The following is a 22,789-nucleotide window of genomic DNA, read 5'->3' as shown; positions in this document are numbered from 1 at the left end:
AAGGGATAAAAAATCGCACCCAAATTTTGAGTCCATGTGATTTGTGACTTCCCCTATGTCTTGAAAAACTAATTGGCTATCTGAAGGAGCAGACATATCCATTACTACAACTCGTATGAGGAGAAACAAAGGATCCTGGGAAGTGAGAATACTGTAAGCCATATTTATCGTGTTTGTTATGCTCATAAGGCTCTATTACAAGAAACATTAGTCATTGATATACAGTCAATCGTTCCTTTTCTCAAAGTCTCCATCAGATTGTTGTAAATTGGATGTGTGGTCTGTTTCTGGGGCTTTTTCAAGTGTCAGGCGGGTAGGACAAGGAGATGAACAGATGAAGGGCTTTTAGACAACACACTGCTGACTGCTTGTTACGCGTTTCTTTCCCTTCATTTCCACCTGTCTCATTTCTGAGCACCAAGATAGCTCCGCTCACTCCCTGCTAGGACCCTGACAAGGTTTAGAGTGTCATGAGACCCGATTAGCTTCATCCTGCTGCTGATTTGCTGTTGCCACGGTAACATTGCTCCATGGGGGCAGGCTTTCAGGCTGAGGCATTCTAAGTGTATCCTTATTTGCTTTGGACCTCATACCAGACTACTGTCTTGAGATGAGCTGGAAAAGAGCTGTCCAGAATTTAGAAAACAAAATGATGAGACATTTATCTTAGTTCAACAGAATATCACCTTAAACACATAAAACACAAAGCCTTGTGGATGTGTAGTGTACTTACCTGACAGCACTCTGTAACAATCACTCTTTTTGCTGAAATTGTGCTTTTTTTATATTACTACGTTCTGTTGAAATAATCATCAGCAGGAAGAGATGAAGACTGATATTCATTTCCTTGTTGAATGACCTTAAGTAAGAAGAAATGAAGGCCAGGTAGTTCCACACAGGTACAAATAAAATTAAGAATAAGAGGATGGAAAGGATATTCAGTTAATCTGGGTGAAGAGGTGGCCTGGTGTGCCATCCAGCTTCAGAGTCCTGGGTTTGACTCCTGTGCAGATCGTTGGGTTGTGAAGCTGACCCATTCTCGCGCATCTCTATGCGTTTTCCTCAGTGTTAGGCTAATTAACAGCTCTAAAGCGCCCCGTCCACAGAGTTTTAATTTTCCAATGACCTCAGTTGTTCCACTTGGTAGAGGAAACAGGCAGTTCCCATCCCATGAGGTTGGCCCAATTAAAATGAAAAAAATTACAGGAGTTTTTCAAAATGGTCAAGAATTTAGCTCAGTTGTGATGCCGGATTGTCACCCGTGTTGTCAGCCTCCAAGTGTGAATGCCGACCACCGGTGTGTTTACATTCGGGTAGTTTTGTGTTCAGGTAAATTGTGGCTTGAGCTGCTTTTCTTGAACTCTGATTCTCTGATCTTATGTATCAGGAGCTTCCAACCTTTTTATGATTAAACCTTAGCGCCAAAAAAAGACATCCGTATATTTTGTTTTCTATAAATTTCAGGCTATCAGAACCCTCATTTTTAACAAATTTAATCAAAGACATAGAAAGTAAATTTCAAATGCAGCACCTCCCAAAATGTCTTGGATCTTTAGAAAGGTAAAAATAAAGGTAACACTTAGGTACTGCAAAGATGCATCGATCTCTCATTTCCTCTTTTGTAGAAAAACCTTAACAAAGGCTTCTTTTGGTCTTCATTATCACTTATAAACATCAGTAGATGTCGGTTATTCATTTCTGCACAGTGTGGCATACTAACACCCTTTGATGTGCTGGTAAAATTTCTAGTTAATATGAAGGATTTGCAAGTTTTGTAATTAAGTATGCAATATCAAGAGAAATATGTCTCCCTTAAGCCACCTTGTGACGTTATTTGAGTAGGCCACACTGCCCAGAGATGAACAACTGCGTTACTGATGCTTTGTAAGTGTTATTAGCACCAGAAGAAGCCTTTTTAAGGTCTTGTTACTGTGTCCATTTTATAGTTCCTCTCTCTCTCTGTCTCTGTCTCTGTCTCTCTCTCGCACACACATACACACAAACACACACACATGCACACGCACTGTTCCCTTGTTGACTTTAATGGGAGCCCTGGGCCTGTATTGCACTTGCTGCCCTCAAGGTTGATGTTGGTCGCTGCTCATCTACTGGCTGGTTTTGTTTTTGAGTGCTCCAAGTGTGCTAAAGACATTCCATTCCAAGTATTCTGAATGCTTCTTAATTGTAATGCCCAGTTATAGCATAATAATTTACCAAGTAGTGTGGTGAGGAGTAGGACTTTAGGGACCTTCAAATCTTAACTTGATGTTATTTTAGAGAGTCTAGATGAATAGGACTAGCAAGCTTCTTGGGTTGAATGGCATGTTACCTTTAACACTGTTCTAATTTTCTAAATATTTATGTCCATTTTCTTGTAATTACCATTATGATAAAGAAATAACTTGCCCAACCATGACCGCATCCTCTCATTTGCAATGGTAAACATTAACCAGTGTTATGGTTAGAGCCTTCAAAGGTCACTTAACTCTGATCCAACCCAAATTCACAGACTGTGTGGATGCTGCTTGAATCGGCAGCCCACAATTACTGACTGGTCCAACTGTAATCTTCACTAGTAGATCATTCAGTCCTTCAAGTTTGTTAGGCTAGTTTCATAATTTCCAGTTCATCTTCATAGTTTGGTAATTTGTTTGAGATTTTCACCACACATTGTGTGAAGGTCTTCCAAGCTTCATTCTTAAATCTATTTCTCCTTAATTTCCAATTCTGTCCCTAAGTAAGTGATCACTATCTACGTAAAAGAATTCTTCTGGATCAATTTTTGTTGATGCCTTTGAGATTTTTGAAGACCTGGATTAGGTCCTCGTGTTGCCTCCTCTGGTCGAGATTAAAGATGCTTGATTTCTTTAGTAAGTGAAACGAGGAAGTCAAAGCCTTGCAAAATACAGTGAAGGACTCAGTGGTAACTCATAAGTCATACATAAGTGTGTTTTGGGCAGACTACAACTGTCACTGAACCCTCTAGGTTGTTAGGTCTGATTTTATTATGTAAGGAACTAGTGGGCTCTTCACTTCGCTTGCTAACCCTCGTGCGGGCCCTACATGCTAGTCATTTCCCGGATCTGCCGCTTGCGATGAATTGAGCTGTGCTTTTGGATAAACATGAATATCAACTCTGTCTTTGATATGTCTCTGTCTTTCGAAACTATTATCGTTGACAATTCGTCACATGTTGGTTTATTATATATGTGAGCATGATCTTTTGGCTTCATATAGAAATCCAGGAAAACTTCTTTGTCCGTGTTTTTCAGAAAAATTTTGTGTAAAGTGCGATACTTTTGGATGTATGGATTTGTATCCATTATTGGCTGTAGAATTTCTAATAGTCTGATCGTTTAACTCTTTCAATTCTATGTTGCATCGCTTCTCTGTGATCATAAATATAAACCTGACCGAATTGTGGTTTCTTTGAAATTAAACTTGTAGTAGGTTTAATTGTTACGGAACCACAGATTCTCATAGCATATGGTCCTGAATCATGTAAATCTACGTTTTTGAGCATTGAATGATGTGAATGCGAACAGATTATTGTAGATTCGGATATTTTGCCTGTAGTGTTTGTGGATTTCACTTTCTCCAAATAAAAAATCTTTTATTTCTCGCGGATATGCCTCTTCATTGGGAAGAAACACTTCTTTTCCCTTATTTGCAACACAAATTAGACGATCTACAAGTCTTCGACTTAAACTTTAAAGCTGAACAATATCTACATACTTCTGTCATATCAACTATGTCCATATATTCAATCTCTTTTCGCTGTTCCATTATTTCACCAAGTAATAATTTCTGTTTGTTAGCGCTAATGCGATCTTTACTATCAGTTTTTTGAGACTTTCTAATTTTAGTACTTTCCTAATCTCTAACCTGCTCTGCGTGTGTATCGAGCCAACGTTTTTGAACCTCTTTATGACGTTCAACTTTGTTTTCTACTCTTTTCTTTTCGTCCCCGTTTTGACCTGTTAGGTTTTTAATTCCACTTGTTCTGGGCTGATTATAACTTTCCTTATTTTGCACTTAGATTATTATTGTTCTTTTTTTAATTCTTTTCTCTCCAATGCTTTTGGGCCTCTTTTCGATGCGCTGCCCTTTCTTCTTCGCTTAGTCTTTGATGTTTCATCTTGAACGTATAAAATTATTGTCCAGAAAAGGACTACATTGAAGGAAACAAATAGAATGTATGTCTTGTATTAAAATGAGGAAAATGTAAAAATTTATAAGAGCTGAGAGCATGGGAATTGTGTCGGACAATAGCATTCACACAAATGAGAGGTGAGTGGACCCTGGTCATGGTTAAATCTCATCTCTTGGCACAAAGTCTCGTCTCGCGGGACTTGAAATGATCTCTCTGAAAAAGTCTTGTCTCGTCCCAGGGTTTTTTTTATATAATAGAGAGATATTGTCAAGATACTACCTTTTCTTTGTCTTCTTGTCATTTTGTTTTCTTTTTAGCAAGCTCCAATCATTAAATCTCTAGACTTCTTCCCTACTAATTTAACTCAGAGTAAGTCTGACATGTTTCCATCTTCCATGTTCATGTTTACTTTTTGACAAAGATGGCTACACCACCTCTTTCCCTACTTTGTCTCATTTCCACTAATTTTTATGTTCTTCCTCATCACTTTCATAATACAGAAATTCCAAAGATATTATTGTTCCAAGCCACGTACTGTTCCAACTAGCCCTTTGTGGCCAGTAGGGGGTGCCACTGAGCCCCAAACCCCAGACAGAACTACCATAGACACAGTTCTGGGTCAATAAAAGGCTTTTTCCCATTGCCCAGCACAAACAGACCTTTTCCTATTCTCTCCGTTTTCCTCCACTCCTCCCTGTTGAGTGTTGATTATTCTCTCTCCCAGCTCTGACTCTTCAAGTCTTTTAAATCCCAACCTAAGAGTACTTCCAGTGCTTAATCTATTGCCCTGGGGAAGTGCCTCCAGGTCAGACAGGACCATAATGGTCCTTATGCAATGAATATCTGACAGCTCCCCCAGGTGCCCTCAGTCCCTCCACAATCTGACAGGGCAGCCCCATGGGACCACAACTCCCCTGCTGCCCTGAAGGTGCTCATATCCATACTGGAACTTGTCAGATGGGATGCTGCCACCCAGAGTACAGGTTGATGCTCTGAACATACCAAGCAGTCACTCACTGTCCTGTCCTTCCAGGCTCCCAAGCTCATCCAGTGTGTCCTTCCAGTGTAGCTGTAGTTGCAGTATTACTCCATAACCAAGTCCTGGTTTGGAAAGGGGAGTATTACAACTCCCTCTGTGTGGTAAAATGAGGTCGGCAGCTGCTTTAAATAATAATAAATAATCAATGCACTCGAGTCTTTGTGTGGGGGAGCATTATAGCGTAACGACAGCAGTTCCCGTGTGTAATGCGGGAGCAGACAGCCCTGCACTTAGTGCACAAGTGCAGGATCATTTGCGATCCTAATTGGTACCGGGAGCTGCTGATTGCTGCAGCTGTGCCATGTCCCTGATTTAAAAAGGAAAGCACGAGTGCAGGAGGAAAATAATAAAGGGTGGATCAGAGGAAAACAGACTGGCCAGTGACTGAGAGAAGAAGGAGTTTGAAAGGGAAATGGAAGACAGAGAGGCAGAGAGGGAGAGAGAGAGCGCGCCCAAGCTTATCGATTGTGGCAGATAGTCAGGAGTGAGCCTCATGGCCATGGAAACCTGAGGCTGTGAAAGGGGCAATCCTACCGAGCACTTTCTTTGGGAATAGGAGTGGCCTGAGTGACAGTGTCTCCCCGCAAGGGCTGAAAGTGAGTGGCGGGAGAGACATGTGGGGCTCGTCGGGGTGCCCTGCAGACATTGAAGGAAGGGCGACAGGAAATGGAGCCCAGGTAAGAAAGTTGACTGCACCTGTCGGCGGGCGTCTCCTTATACTGCAAGGTCCACATAGGACAAGTGGAGGAGATGCCAGTTTTTAAAGGGAAGCATTGGGGCTCGCTGTTGTTATAGACTGTCTGTGGCTTTTAACCTCATCGTTTTTAATGGATTTTCTGTTTATGGGATTTTAACCTCCACAGCACACTTTATTTTTTGGATTATTTATTTATTGACAGTTGGAGCGCTTCACTTTGTGGACACCATGTTTTATGAATTGATTTTTAATAAAAGCACTTGCACTTTTTCACCATCCCCTTGCTTTGTTTATTTGTCCTCATCTGCTCAGCTAATCCTGGACTTGACTATCGACAATGTCGGGTTCAAGAGGCTCTCAAACTGGTAAAGGGAGCAAAGAGCCGACCCGCACCATCAGACTCTTACTGACCTTCCTTTCCCAAGTTGTGTGATGTAAGATTTTGCATATAACTTGATAAATGTTTTGTATGTCTTTATTTGTAATTTAGGCAAAGCAATGTAATTTAGTGTTACATTAGTGAGAAGCATTCATGTTTACCCCCACCAGGAATGGGTCTCTTTGAATTATACAACAGAGTTGGGGGAGGATGTGCCTTAAACCAGTTTGGCGAGTGTTTCTCGGCTAAAGTCTTTCAACCCCCGCAAGAAAGCCAGGTTGACTAACATATGGTCTTGAGGGGTGGCAGGTGTTAAGATGTTCTATTCCCCCATTGGTCTGAAGTATGGTTGTTTGGAATTGGCTTGGATCAGAAGCCTTTAAGTACTGTGATAAGCTGCCCGGACACAAACAGACGGACACCATATTCACGTCCACCACACGTTTATTGTACATTATATTTACAATGTCCAAGTGCACCAACCCAGTGCCAAAGCACCAATCTCCCCCAAAGTCCAGGCTCTCACACTCTCTCTGCCTGCTCTCAGGCCGCCTCCTCTCTCCTGCCTCCAAAACCTTGTCCACTCCTCACCCGACTCCAGTCCTTCTCTGCAGGGAGGTGGCCCCTTTTATAAGTGCCCGGATGGGCTCCAGGTGATCCCCGACACTCCCTAGACACTCCCCTGTGTGGCGGAAGTGCCGGCTATGTTCCCGGAAACCCTCCGGGTGTTCCCAATCTTCTTCCCCCCAATACTTCCTGGTGTGGCGGAAGTATTGGTTCCGGGTCCTTCAGGCATGGGGGCGCCCCCTGGCGGAGACCACGGGCCCCTACAGGGTTGGGCTTCCAAGCCCTGCACCCGTGGCCCTCAAAGGAACCAGGGCGGCCACCCCCTCGTGGTCCGGAGGAGGAATGAGCCCTCCTCCTGTCCTCCTGGGCGTCCCGGCTGGGCACCACCCCCAGCCGCGTGCCACAGTACCATGATGTCCTATTGGCTCTAGGGGTTGGACAGAGAATCTATAAATCTGCTTGCTCAACCATATTCTATCTCTCTTATTAACCTCTGATGATAGATAGATAGATACTTTATTAATCCCAAGGGGAAATTCACATACTCCAGCAGCAGCATACTGATAAAAACAATATTAAATTAAAGAGTAATAAAAATGCAGGTAAAAGCAGACAACAACTTTGAATAATGTTAACGTTTACCCCCCCCCCCCAAGTGGGATTGAAGAGTCGCATAGTTTGGGGGAGGAACGATCTCCTCAGTCTGTCGCTGAAGCTGCTCCTCTGTCTGGAGGTGATACTGTTCAGTGGATGCAGTGGATTCTCCATGATTGACAGGAGCCTGCTCAGCGCCCGTTGCTCTGCCACAGATGTTAAACTGTCCAGCTCCATGCCTACAATAGAGCCTGCCTTCCTCACCAGTTTGTCCAGGTGCGAGGCGTCCCTCTTCTTTATGCTGCCCCCCCAGCACACCACCGCGTAGAAGAGGGCACTCGCCACAACCGTCTGATAAAACATCTGCAGCATCTTATTGCAGATGTTGAAGGACGCCAGTCTTCTAAGGAAGTATAGCCGGCTCTGTCCTCTCTTTCACAGAGAATCAGTATTGGCAGTCCAGTCCAATTTATCATCCAGCTGCACTCCCAGGTATTTATAGGTCTGTACCCTCTGCACACAGTCACCTCTGATGATCTCGGGGTCCATGAGGGGTCTGGGCCTCCTAAAATCCACCACCAGCTCCTTCTGAATGAACTCTGATGAAGAAGCATCTCTCTCTTACTAACATCTGATGAAGACCAAACTGATGAACTGAAAACACAATGGAGACCACAGCTCGACAGCCATATTGGAACAGGCATATGGCCTGTTCTGAAGAAAGCTGAGCACCAATGATGCCTTAACTAGAGATATTTTAAATAACTAACAAGTCTGTGTGCCACCTGAAACTACACATCACCATTTAATCAGGTTGTATTTTTGCCAATATTCAAATGTACTTTGCATATTGTTATTTTTTATGAATATTACCAATAATACATTGCTTAAATTGTAACTTAACTCCTGCTTGTCTTTTACTACACCTAATTTCCTGAGGTTATAATGTAGAAGGGAAGGTGGGAAGAAGTTATATACTACAGTATAATACCTTATAAACAGTGGTAAGTCTGTGAGATTTGAGGCGTTCTGACAAAGGCTACATATTAATAATACAAAAGGGGAAAGTAGAGTAATATATAACTCTACCAAGACAAAACACCAAGGCCTCCTGGCCAGATAACAGAGCAGGATCCATCCCAGCTGAGACGCTGATCTGTCCCTAACATTTTGTATTTTCCTTCTAATGTTCAACTTGTTAAAGAGAGAATAGTTTGAAAGAGAAATGTAATGTTTTTTTTTTTTTATTTACACAGCCTAGCTTCAACATTTGTACTGTACATCTAATAATCTAATAATAATCTAAATATTCCTTCTCTGAACAGAAAGATGAAACTTATCTTCCTCCATTTTACTGATTTTTTTTAGTTCTGTTTTCATGCATTGATTGACATTTTCTTTCAAGTCACGCAGAGTTTTGTTGAAGACTGAAGATGCCGGCCAGGTAAGCAGTTTTCATTAAAAATGTCCCTTGCTCAAGTAGCGTTTCAAAGTTTTCCAGGTACTTCTGATAATTTTTGCTTTTCGGATGTATTTCTTTTTCTTTTCACATAATACTTTTGCCAGTTGCCACAGGAGAGGATTTGCTGGCTGGCTGTCTAGCTGTCCCTTCTTGAGATGGCAGAAGAGGTACTGAAAAACAGACCACAGGAGTCAAAGCCACCATCTCCACTGCTGTCTTAAAGGAAGCCTCCGTGTCAGCCGGCATCACATCTGCCCGTTTAGCTTGTGATGTGTCCTGCCTGCACGGTTGGGCTCTCTGTGTGTCTTCGACAGGTTGCCATTGAGTACACCACTTGCGTCCATTTTGGTTATGACAATCTCCTTGCTTTTGCTAAAGGGGCTTTGTACACACATCAAGTCATGACATAATAGGTGCTATCTTAAAAAAGGATTGGCATCAAATATTTTTTTTTATTTTGCTGCCATCCTATCAGTTCAAAATTTAGCAGCCTGTCATGCTAAAATGCCACTGATCATCTGCACACGTTCGCAACCATTTTCATCTGGTTTGGTTTAATGAGTTGTTCTTCAATGCTGTGAAATTTCCAATTAAAGATAAACTGCAGCAGCATTTCTGCTAAAGACAGAAGCAGCTGATGACACCCTTGTAACTCTCAGTAATGAACTCAGTAACCCACATTTTTATCTTCTTCATCAGCAATCTTGCTGGTGTGAAAAAAAAAATTCCAGCTATTCCACATACTCCTCCCTGACATATTTTCACCTTCGTCAATTTCCTCAAGCAAGAAAATGATAACGACAAGAGACTAGTAGCAAATTATGCTTTTATAAGCATACAGAGAAAGCATATCTGCTGTAGCTGCAGGCTTTGCACACTCTGAAATCTCATAACCTGCCTCTTCTTTCCATGTAACCCTTCTGCCCCCTTAAAACTCTCAAGTAAACCTCAAAATGATAAGCTCACGTCATGCTACATGTATCTGACCTAGCAAAAGGACAGGAACAGCAGGAGTAGGCGGCCTTATGTGTGGACCGGAGACTTTCCATAGAATTTTTTTTTCCTTTGCATTATTTGAAAGAAGGCGAAGCTTTCAATTTAGCATTCAATCTGCGTCACTACCCTCACCTATAGTCATGAGCTTTGGGTAATGACTGAAAGAATGAGAGCGAAATGAGCTCTCTCCTTAAGGTGGCTGCACTGGAGGGGAGAAGCATGGACATCCAGGAGAGGCTCATAGTGGAGCCACTGACCCTCCTCATCGAGAGGTGGTTTGGGCATCTGTTATGGATATCTCCCATCAATCATAACATGTCAATTAATAATTTACTCACACAACACCTTCATTAAAGTAAAATGAGAAAGAAAGCAAACCTCACTCAGTAAACAGATCAAATGAACAATGGTGTTTCTGGGTTAAAGGCCAGCGAGGCATATCTCAACAGATGCTGTGCAAAATAAGAAATGAGCTTCCCTCTGTAATTTAACTTATAATTAAAATGTTCACAACAGCCCTCAGCTTGGTCTTCCTAAGCCTTTCATATACTCAGTGTAATTACTATCCAGGAAAATCTTGCTCCTTGCATTATGTGAAATTGTCTTGGTCCCTGGTGCTGCAAGTCTATTTCTGGCTGAGGGGTTGGAACAATTGGCCCTGCAGTGTCCTTAATGCTGTTTTGTGTGTGTGTGTGTGTGTGTGTGTGGTGTCATGTGCTTGGAGATGGAGCCTAAAGTTAATCCAGTCAGTTCTGCTGGGTATTGATGTATATAACGGGTCTAAAAAATGTTTAAAAATGATGGCTAATTGTTGTTTTTATTTTCTTTGATTGCATGTCTGCAATTTTGATTTGAGCTTTTCTAAGTCAAGCTTATGCCACACAAGCCAGCAAAGATGTATAAAATTCCAATATCATTTACTCCCTTAACGTTAGCCACAGTAATCTGAGAAAAAAGGAAAGAAAGACATTATGCTGCATCATGATTTGACAAGATGCTCCTAGTCAGTCATCTAGCCATCACAAGCTGGTCCTGTCAAAGTCGATCAGATCCTTACGTTTGCCCATTTTTCCTTCAAGAACTGACTGTTAACTTGCTTCCTATTATAACCCATGTCTTGTCAGGTGCCATTGTAATGAGATATTATTCATATCACCCATCAGTGGTTTTAATGTTGTGGCTGATTGGCGTATATTTGTTTATGATTTTTCAGTCCTGAGAACTAGAGGGAAATATAATAGAAAAGAAATCAAACATGGTTCTAGTTCTCATCTTTCAGAATAATGCTCTACATTATTATTTTTCAACAAAACCATTTATGATATCTGTGCTTATATTTTAAAAGTTTAGTCAAAAGTGAGACCATGCTGTTCTAAAATCAAAGGTGAGCAAGACTGGAGAACTATTCTTCCTCCATCACCATCAGATAGCTAACAAGCTACAAGATGTTTAAATGAAAATTTAAATTCCATTCCATGTAAAAAAAATCCATTTCAGCAAAGAGCTGACCTTTCCTTGTCTTCTTTTCAAGTGAGTAGCTCTGACATTGAAGGTACAGATGCGGTGACACTTCAATTCAGCATTACTTTTTATCACTTCTAAATCAAGTTGTCTGAACTAAGCATTCCACTCACTACTTTCATCCAGTTGCAAATTGTGTTTCAGCTCAGACTTTTTGTAATTTAAATCCCACATCATTTTCTTCAGTTGACACGGTGGCGCAAGTACCCAGAGTTCAAATCCTAGCCATAATCTCTGTCAGTGTGGAGTTTGCATGTTACTTTTCATCCAGCATCACAAAACATGTAGTTTAGGTAAATGTACAGCTCTTTAGTCGTCATTATACAAAAAAATATTGGAGCACAGTAGAAAGTCCAAAGCAGAGTGACAAGGCTGTTTACAGGACTGAGAAGTCTGAGCTGTGAGGTGTCACACACGTGTGCGCATGGGAGGCACCTAAAGGGCTTGAATGTAAGCAATACCATGCCAGACCAGGGGGGCGATGTGCCCTGACCCTTTCTCTCACTTTTCTGGAGACCAGTTACAAGAAATTTTGCCTGGCCCTGATGACGTCACTTCCGGTTCTGGCCCACGTGTGACCTCATTTCCGTTTCCGACTCCAGTTACGTCATTTCCTCTGGTCTGCCTTAAAACTGCCATCTTTTCCACACCAAATCAGTTCTGTTTTGGACTCAACACTACACATCAGTGTGTTTACAAATCCATTTGCAGCCAGAAACAATATACGGGTGGCTGCCCCAAACCTTTTTGTGACTCCTTGTCTTGTCTTTGACAGAGGAAAGATTAAAGAAGTTTTCAATTTAAGCAAATCAAGATTAAGAGATGTCATGATGAAACTATTATGAAGGGAATTAGTACACTGGATCCCTGCTGTTACTTTAAAATAAATACTTTTTTTAAAAATACACTGCTCATATTTGTACCATTATTACAAAATAATTTTTATGAGCTAAGCAAAAATCCTCTTGATGATACAGCCTCTACTGCAAGTGTAGTAAATGTATGCTGCTATCACAGAGGGCTCCAATGGAAAATGCCCCCATCTGTAAAGTTTCTCTGCTCTCCGGGTCTAACAGGTTCAAGAAATGCAAAGCTGTTTAGAACACGTCATTAAAATCCCTGCTCCATTCCAAAAAAGAAATCAGGCCTAAAATCCTACTAGGTTTGAGGTATGTAGTCCTTGATGACGTCTTCTCTCTCTGTTTATGTAACAGTGCTTCCTAATGGAAGATTTTTTTACAAAGGACCAGGAAAGAAGGAAGATTAAATTGTAGGTTTTACTTCAGTCTCTTCTAAATCACGTTGTTGAGAAAGCTGTTAAACGGTCACATATTCTTAAGATGGTAACAATATACAGTACAGTAAGAGAATATGAATAATCCTCACTTTGTGTTTTCTTATCCCACTAAGCATTCATGATGTCACTTTGTGTTTTTTAAAAAGGCATACTGTTATAAAAGCACAGCTGAGCAAGCGTGCAGAACTGCAGCTGCAGCCTGGGCTAACGTCTGAATGGGTGACAGAAGCTGGTGGTGATGACTAGACATTGTGTGCTACAGCAAGGCAGGAAGATGGAGGAGCTGAAGTGATCTAGCAGGACAGAAGAAGAAACAATTGGCATGTTGTGAGGGACAGCCGACAGCCTTACCCTCCTGGGGTGACCTCAGAATGGAAGGACTGGGGGAGAGAGTGGGCACAGGGCATTATCTCACCCAGAGCACTGCACCACTTTTTTGGTTTGACCACCCTAACCCACTCTCACCTCAGAGTACTGCACCCTCCACCCATCCTTCTACTGATACCAACATAGGAGAGAGTTTTCCCCCACCCACAATTACAGCAGCCCAGGTAAGCAGAGAGCTGAGGAGACTTCATGCCAGCAAAGCAGTAGGTCCAGATGGAGTATCGCCCCGAGTGCTGAAGGCCTGTGCGTTGGAGCTGGGGAGTCCTCTACAGCGCATCTTCAACCTGAGCCTGGAACAGGGGAGAGTCCCGAGGCTTTGGAAAACATCTTGCATCACCCCAGTCCCAAACGTATCGCATCCTAGTGAGCTGAACGACTTCCGGCCTGTCGCTCTGACATCACATGTGATGAAGACAATGGAACAGCTGCTGCTTCACCACCTAAGGCCACAGGTCCGCCACGCCCTCGACCCTCTGCAGTTCGCATACCAGGAGAAGGTGGTAGCGGAGGATGCCATCATCTTTATGCTACACCGATCCCTCTCCCACTTGGACAGAGGCAGTGGTGCTGTAAGAATTATGTTTCTGGACTTCTCTAGCGCCTTCAACACCATCCAACCTCTGCTCCTTAGGGACAAGCTGACAGAGATGGGAGTAGATTCATACCTGGTAGCATGGATCATGGACTATCTTAAAGACAGACCTCAGTATGTGCATCTTGGGAACTGCATGTCTGACATTGTGGTCAGCAACACAGGAGTACCGCAGGGGAATGTACTTTCTTCGGTCCTGTTCAGCCTATATACATCGGACTTCCAATACATCACGGAGTCCTGCCACGTGCAAAAGTTCGCTGATGACACTGCTATCGTGGGCTGCATCAGGAGTGGGCAGGAGGAGGAGTATAGGAACCTCATCAAGGACTTTGTTAAATGGTGCGACTCAAACCACCTACACCTGAACACCAGCAAAACCAAGGAGATGGTGGTGGATTTTAGGAGGACCAGGTTCCTCATGGACCCTGTGATCATCAGAGGTGACTGTATGCAGAAGGTACAGACCTATAAATACCTGGGAGTGCAGCTGGATGATAAATTAGACTGGACTGCCAATACTGATGCTCTGTGTAAGAAAGGACAGAGCCGGTTATACTTCCTTAGAAGGCTGGCGTCCTTCAACATCTGCAATAAGATGCTGCAGATGTTCTATCAGACGGTTGTGGCGAACGCCCTCTTCTACACAGTGGTGTGCTGGGAAAGCAGCATAAAGAAGAGGGACACCTCACGCCTGGACAAACTGGTGAGGAAGGCAGGCTCTGTTGTAGGCACAGAGCTAGACAGTTTGACATCTGTGGCAGAGCGACGGGCACTGAGCAGGCTCCTATCAATCATGGAGAATCCACTGCATCCACTAAACAGTATCATCTCCAGACAGAGGAGCAGCTTCATCAACAGACTGCTGTCACTGTCCTGCTCCACTGACAGACTGAGGAGATCGTTCCTCCCCCACACTATGCGACTCTTTAATTCCACCCGGGGGGGTAAACAATATTCAAAGTTATTGTCTGTCTGTATACCTGCATTTTTATTACTCTTTAATTTAATATTGTTCTTTATCAGTATGCTGCTTCTAGAGTATGTGAATTTCCCCTTGGGGATTAATAAAGTTCTATCTATCTATCTATCTATCTATCTATCTATCTATCTATCTATCTATCTATCTATCTATCTATCTATCTATCTATCTATCTATCTATCTATCTATCTATCTATCTGATCCCTTCAGGCTGTGGGGCAGCCATTCCACAACCACCTGGTCTCAGCTATTATTGATATGTTCCATGGCAAGGCCAGCATATCAGTACTTGGACTTAGTACAGAGGATGAGATCTGCCAGCAGAGACTGCTGCTGCTTAGGCCTTCTACATGTTTCTCTCTGATGGCCTAACTAATTCCAATGTATAAAGGATGGTGCAGAGCCTCTTGTACTGTGTCTTGGTATCTACGCAGGTCTCACTCATGTAGTAGAGTGTGGAGAGTATGGCAGTGTTTATGATATTTGCCCATAGTATGGGGTTCCTCATCTTAATTAAGGCATCCTCCGTGTTGGTGAAAGATGTCCCAGTTGCCCATAATTGTCTGCTGATCCCTCCATTAAAACTGCTGAGCATCATAAGGTGCCATTTGAGGTATGCAGTCCTTGATGTCCACAATGTTATCCTCACTTAAAATTCCTTCTGCACCTTATAGTGGTGAAATGGGTGAAGTGGGGTGTTTGTTACAATGCATGATATTCCACCTCAGACATGACTTTCTGTTTGTTTTGAGTTTTCTTGATTTTTGTTTATTTATCCATTTCATATACAGTATATGCATGTTCATTGCTATTATAAAAACAAGAGTCTCCATCGGCCCTTTTCCAAATATAGAGCAGACTTATATATTTGATAAATTGTTTTTCTCATCTTTCTAGCTCTTACATGGTCTATGGGATGATTTACTCCTTTTCTTATCTAGAAACTGTAAAAACTAAAGTAACATTATACCACAGCTAATTGTTCATAATACATTTCCACCACCACCACCCCATTACAGAAGAAAAAGGGCAACAGGGTTTCAGGCTCCAACCATAAAGCTAATACCAGCCAATGAGTATGCGACAACAACATCATTTATTTCTATAGCACGTTTTCATACAAATGATGTAGCTCAAAGTGCTTTACAAGATGAAGAAAGTAAAAAGAAAAATATAAAAATAAGATTAGGCAATACTAAGTAACAAAGAATACAGTAAGGTCGGGTGGCCAAGAGGACAGAAAAAACAAAAAACAAACAAAACTGCAGAGTGCTGGAGCAAAAAAAAAAAAAAAAAAATCTGCAGGGGTTCTGTGGCCACAAGTCCACTGAGCCCCCACTGGGCATTCTACCTAACATCAATGATCTGAATCAGTCCTTGTGGTTTTCAGGCTTATCATGGAAGAATTAGATAATGATGGTGACATGGGTGTGGTTCTTCCACACATCACATTTTGCCAAACAGATGACAAATAAATCATCTGAAACAAGCACTTCACACAGTGGTGAATCTTACAGGTGCAGTAGCTTTGAAAAACTGAATGACTCTTGATGTGCTACTGGCCAGTCATGGAGGCACTTGCGCAGTTGTTGGGGCTCAGTATTGTACTTGCATCCCAGAGATGAGCTCTAACCTATCCTTTATCCCAGATTGTGTTAGACGTGTTTTACATGACCTGCATAAACATCTGTTCTTTAATGGTGAAAACAATGGCCACTGGTTAACCAACAGGATGAACTACATACCTAAATGGCTGCAAGAACTATTTTTGTTGCTTTAGGGTTATTATCCATCCATCCATCCATCTTCCGCTTATCCAAGGTCGGGTCGCGGGGGCAGCAGCTTGAGCAGAGATGCCCAGACTTCCCTCTCCCCGGCCACTTCTTCTAGCTCTTTCGGGAGAATCCCGAGGCGTTCCCAGGCCAGCTGAGAGACATAGTCCCTCCAGCGTGTCCTGGGTCTTCCCCGGGGCCTCCTCCCGGTTGGACATGCCCGGAACACCTCACCAGGGAGACGTCCAGGAGGCATCCTGATCAGATGCCCGAGCCACCTCATCTGACTCCTCTCGATGTGGAGGAGCAGCGGCTCTACTCTGAGCCCCTCCCTGATGACTGAGCTTCTCACCCTATCTTTAAGGGAGAGCCCAGACACTCTGCGGAGGAAACTCATTTCAGCCGCTTGTATTCGCGATCTCGTTCTTTCGGTCACTACCCATAGCTCATGACCATAGGTGAGGGTAGGAACATAGATCGACAGGTAAATTCAGAGCTTCGCCTTGCGGCTCAGCTCCTTTTTCACCACGACAGACCGATGCAGAGCCCGCATTACTGCGGATGCCACACCGATCTGCCTGTCGATCTCACGCTCCATTCTTCCCTCACTCGTGAACAAGACCCCGAGATACTTGAACTCCTCCACTTGGGGCAGGATCTCGCTACCAACCCTGAGAGGGCACTCCACCCTTTTCTGGCTGAGGACCATTGTCTCGGATTTGGAGGTGCTGATTCCCATCCCAGCCGCTTCACACTCAGCTGTGAACCGATCCAGAGAGAGCTGAAGATCACAGCCTGATGAAGCAAACAGGACAACATCATCTGCAAAAAGCAGTGACCCAATCCTGAGTCCACCAAACCGGACCCCCTCAACGCCCTGGCTGCGCCTAGAAATTCTGTCCATAAAAGTTATGAACAGAATCGGTGACAGAGGGCAGCCCTGGCGGAGTCCAACTCTCACTGGAAACGGGTTCGACTTACTGCCGGCAATGCGGACCAAGCTCTGGCACCGATCGTACAGGGACCGAACAGCCCTTATCAGGGGGTCCGGTACCCCACACTCTCGGAGTACCCCCCACAGGATTCCCCAAGGGACACTGTCGAATGCCTTTTCCAAGTCCACAAAACACATGTAGACTGGTTGGGCAAACTCCCATGCACCCTCCAGGACCCTGCTAAGGGTGTAGAGCTGGTCCACTGTTCCGCAACCAGGACAAAAACCACACTGTTCCTCCTGAATCCGAGGCTCGACTATCCGACGGACCCTCCTCTCCAGGACTTCTGAATAGACTTGTCCAGGGAGGCTGAGGAGTGTGATCCCTCTGTAGTTGGAACACACCCTCCGGTCCCCTTTCTTAAAGAGCGGGACCAGCACCCCGGTCTGCCAATCCAGAGGCACTGTCCCTGATGTCCATGCGATGTTGCAGAGGCGTGTCAACCAAGACAGTCCTACAACATCCAGAGCCTTGAGGAACTTCGGGCGTATCTCATCCACCCCCGGGGCCCTGCCACCAAGGAGTTTTTTGACCACTCAGTGACCTCAGTCCCAGAGATGGGGGAGCCCACCTCTGAGTCCCCAGGCTCTGTTTCCACATTGGAAGGCATGTTAGTGGGATTGAGGAGGTCTTCAAAGTACTCCCCCCACCGACCTACAATGTCCCAAGTCGAGGTCAGCAGCGCACCATCACCACCATATACAGTGTTGACACTGCACTGCTTCCCCCTCCTGAGACGCCGGACGGTGGACCAGAATCTCCTCGAAGCCATCCGAAAGTTGTTCTCCATGGCCTCCCCAAACTCCTCTCACGCCCGAGTTTTTGCCTCAGCAACCACCAAAGCCGCATTCCGCTTGGCCTGCCGGTACCTATCAGCTGCCTCCAGAGTCCCACAGGACAAAAGGGTCCTGTAGGACTCCTTCTTCAGCTTGACGGCATCCCTCACCACCGGTGTCCACCAATGGGTTCGGGGATTGCAGCTACGACAGGCACCGACCACCTTACGGCCACAGCTCCCGTCTGCTGCCTCAACAATAGAGGCATGGAACATGGCCCATTCGGACTCAATGTCCCCCACCTCCCTCGGGATGTGGTCGAAGTTCTGCCGGACGTGGGAGTTGAAGCTACTTCTGACAGGGGGCTCTACCAGACGTTCCCAGCAGACCCTCACAACACGTTTGGGCCTACCAGGCCTGACTGGCATCCTCCCTAACCATCGAAGCCAACTCACCACCAGGTGGTGATCAGTTGACAGCTCCGCCCCTCTCTTCACCCGAGTGTCCAAGACATGTGGCCGCAAGTCCGATGACACGACCACAAAGTCGATCATTGAACTGAGGCCTAGGGTGTCCTGGTGCCAAGTGCACATATGAACACCCCTATACTTGAACATGGTGTTCGTTATGGACAATCCGTGACGAGCACAGAAGTCCAATAACAAGACACCGCTCGGATTCAGATCGGGGGGGCCATTCCTCCCAATCACGCCCTTCCACCTGACGATGAGGACTGTCTGTTCGTGAACTGAAGAAAGGAGCCAAGCCAGGATGACTGATAACGTCACTGCTTGTTTGCTGTGCCTGAGATGAGATGAGAGATGCAAGTACCTGTGGTAAGCACAAAGGAGGAGGACTCGCTCTCTATGTTAATACACAGTGGTGTCACTCTGGACATGTTAACGTCAAAATCTCCACTTGCTGCAGGGATATCAAACTGTTGGCCGTAAGTTTACGTCCCTACTATTTGCCCAGAGAGTTTGGACACGTCATTGTTGTTATTGTATACATTCCTCCTCGGGCAGACGAGGAGTCAGCGAGTGACATCATCCATTCCGCTGTTGCTAAGTTACAAACGCAGCACCCTGAGGCGCTTGTGCTAATCGCTGGAGACTTTAACCATGTGACGCTGGACAAAACATTACCTGCATTCTCCCAGTATGTAGACTGTAACACCCGGGGAAATAAGACTATTGATTTACTTTATGCAAACGTTAAAGACACATACAGCGCCACCCCGCTGCCTGCGCTTGGGAAAGGAGATCATAACCTGGTTCAGCTTCAGCCTCACTATAAACCAAAAGTTAGAGTCCTACCTGTAACCACACGATCATTCAGGAAGTGGACTCCGGAGGCTGAGAATACTCTGAAAGAATGTTTTGGAACTACAGACTGGGATATCCTGCAGGGATCTCATAGTGAGAACATTGAGGAAGTTGTTGACTGCACTACTGACTACATCAACTTCTGTATGGACATTGTAGTTCCAGTAAGAACAGTACGCTGCTATGCTAACAACAAGCCATGGATTACAAGTGACATCAAGGGCCTTTTGAATCAGAAGAAAAGGGCTTTTAAAGACGGTGATCAGCATGAGCTCAAGCGCGTGCAGAAGGAACTCCGAGTCCAACTCAGGGCGGCGAAGGAGCAGTACAGGAGAAAGCTGGAGCAGAAGTTGCAGAATAACAGCATGAAGGAAGTGTGGGATGGGATGAAGATCATCACTGGCTGCAGCTCGAAGCGGGGTACCACCATTGAGAGAGATGTGAAGAGAGCAAACCAAATGAACAACTTCTTTAACAGGTTTGACCACCCTAACCCACTCTCACTCTCACCTCGGAGTATTGCACCCTCCACACATCCTTCTGCTGATACCAGCATAGGAAAGACATCCCCACCCATAATTACAACAGCGCAAGTGAGCAGAGAGCTGAGGAGACTTCGTGCCAGCAAAGCAGCGGGTCCAGATGGAGTATCGCCACGACTGCTGAAGGTCTGTGCATCGGAGCTGGGGGGTCCTCTACAGCGCATCTTCAACCTGAGCCTGGAACAGGGGAGAGTCCCGAGGCTTTGGAAAACATCTTGTACCACCCCAGTCCCAAAGGTATCACGTCCTAGTGAGCTGAATGACTTTCGGCCTGTTGCTCTGACATCACATGTGATGAAGACCATGGAGAGGCTGCTGCTTCACCACCTTAGGCCACAGGTTCAACACGCCCTTGACCCTCTGCAGTTTGCATATCAGGAGAAGGTGGGAGCGGAAGATGCCATCATCTATATGCTACATCGATCCCTCTCTCACTTGGACAGAGGCAGTGGTGCTGTAAGAATTATGTTTCTAGACTTCTCTAGCGCCTTCAACACACTCCAACCTCTGCTCCTTAGGGACAAGCTGACAGAGATGGGATTAGATTCATACCTAGTGGCATGGATCGTGGACTATCTTAAAGACAGACCTCAGTATGTGCGTCTTGGGAACTGCACGTCTGACATTGTGGTCAGCAACACAGGAGCGCCACAAGGGACTGTACTTTCTCCGGTCCTGTTCAGCCTATATACATCGGACTTCCAATACAACTCGGAGTCCTGCCATGTGCAAAAGTTCGCTGATGACACTGCTATCGTGGGCTGTATCAGGAATGGGCTGGAGAAGGAGTATAGGGACCTAATCAATGACTTTGTTAAATGGTCCGACTCAAACCACCTACACCTGAACACCAGCAAAACCAAGGAGCTGGTGGTGGATTTTAGGAGGCCCAGACCCCTCATAGACCCAGTGATCATCAAAGGTGACTGTGTGCAGATGGTGCAGACCTATAAATATCTGGGAGTGCAGCTGGATGATAAATTAGACTGGACTGCCAATACTGATGCGCTGTGCAAGAAAGGACAAAGCCGGTTATACTTCCTTAGAAGGCTGGCTTCCTTCAACATCTGCAATAAGATGCTGCAGATGTTCTATCAAACAGTTGTGGCGAGCGCCCTCTTCTACGCAGTGGTGTGCTGGGGAGGCAGCATTAAGAGGAAAGACGCCTCACGCCTGGACAAACTGGTGAGGAAGGCAGGCTCTATTGTTGGCATGGAGCTGGACAGTTTAACATCTGTGGCAGAGCGAAGGGCGCTCAGCAGGCTCCTATCAATTATGGAGAATCCACTGCATCCACTAAATAATGTCATCTCCAGACAGAAGAGCAGCTTCAGTGACAGACTGCTGTCACTGTCCTGCTCCACAGACAGATTGAGGAGATCGTTCCTCCCCCAAACTATGCGACTCTTTAACTCCACCAGGGGGGGGTAAACGTTAATATTTAACATTATACATAGTTATTGTCTGTTTTTTCACCTGTATTATTATCATTCTTTAATTTAATATTATTTATTGTATCAGTATGCTGCTGCTGAAGAATGTGAATTTCCCATTGGGATTAATAAAGTATCTATCTATCTATCTATCTATCTATCTATCTATCTATCTATCTATCTATCTATCTATCTATCTATCTATCTATCTATCTATCTATCTATCTATCTATCTATCTATCTATCTATCTATCTATCTATCTATCTATCTATCTATCTATCTATCTATCTATCTATCTATCTATCTGTGTGTATTGAATTGGTGGCTCTCTTTTCAATAAATACCCTGGCTATTCCTGTTTAGAATCAAATACAGCTGGTTTTCCTGAAGCCCTTGGACTCAGCCTCATCTTTTGGGTACAAGACAGTAACTCACACATCACTATATAGATATATATGCTATTATTAGAATATGGGATCCCACACAGATGAAAGGTTTTCTTCTCATCTTTCCAGCTTTTTTGCATAACTGTTTTCCTAATCTATGGGCTATAAAACCTGTTAGCCAGAGAGGATTCAGTTGAATGCAGTTTACTTGAATCTCTCCATTTGATCCACTGTATAAATATAGGGTGCTGGGGTATTGGTGTTTGTTTTTAGTATATTTATTTATTTATTTTGGGGCTTCTGTAAAATTTTAATTTCCCCTTGGGGATAAATAAAGTATAATCTATTTTATACCTGTACCTATCTCTCTTACTCTGCTTGCCAACCCCCCTTTTCTGCGCTACGTGCCAGCCACTTCGAGTGTCTGCCGCTCATGTTGTGAAGAGGGGGGCTGAACACACCCCAAGGAGACGCGGTCACTCCTCTGAAACAAATACAGTTTTTTTTTTGTACCTCCTCTTTGCTCGATCAGCTGCTGGCTTGCTGCTGCTGTGCCGCATGATCTGCATCTAGTGCAGCGCTTCAAACATTTAAAAGCCCGTACAGCAGCTGTCTTTGTCATCTATTCTTTGTCTTTTATTTCTGTCCCTGCGCTTGGTTAAATCTCTTAGCAGAAAGTCTCGTCTCGCGGGACATGAGATCTTGATATTTTTTAGTTTATAATTTAAAAACGGAATAAGAATCTGAAAATCTAACAACATCACATTAAAGTTCAATAAATTCTGAAAAGAATGATATCAAACATATATATGTAGGTTTTAAAATAAGCCAGATTTAAAGTGTGACAAAAACGTGACATAAAAACATCACATAAAATCGTTACACTTTTAGGC

The sequence above is a fragment of the Erpetoichthys calabaricus genome, chromosome 4 (assembly GCF_900747795.2).
Source record: "Erpetoichthys calabaricus chromosome 4, fErpCal1.3, whole genome shotgun sequence".
Lineage (NCBI taxonomy): Eukaryota > Metazoa > Chordata > Cladistia > Polypteriformes > Polypteridae > Erpetoichthys > Erpetoichthys calabaricus.
The sequence above is the reverse complement of the archived record's forward strand: the minus strand, read 5'-3'. Positions refer to the sequence as shown.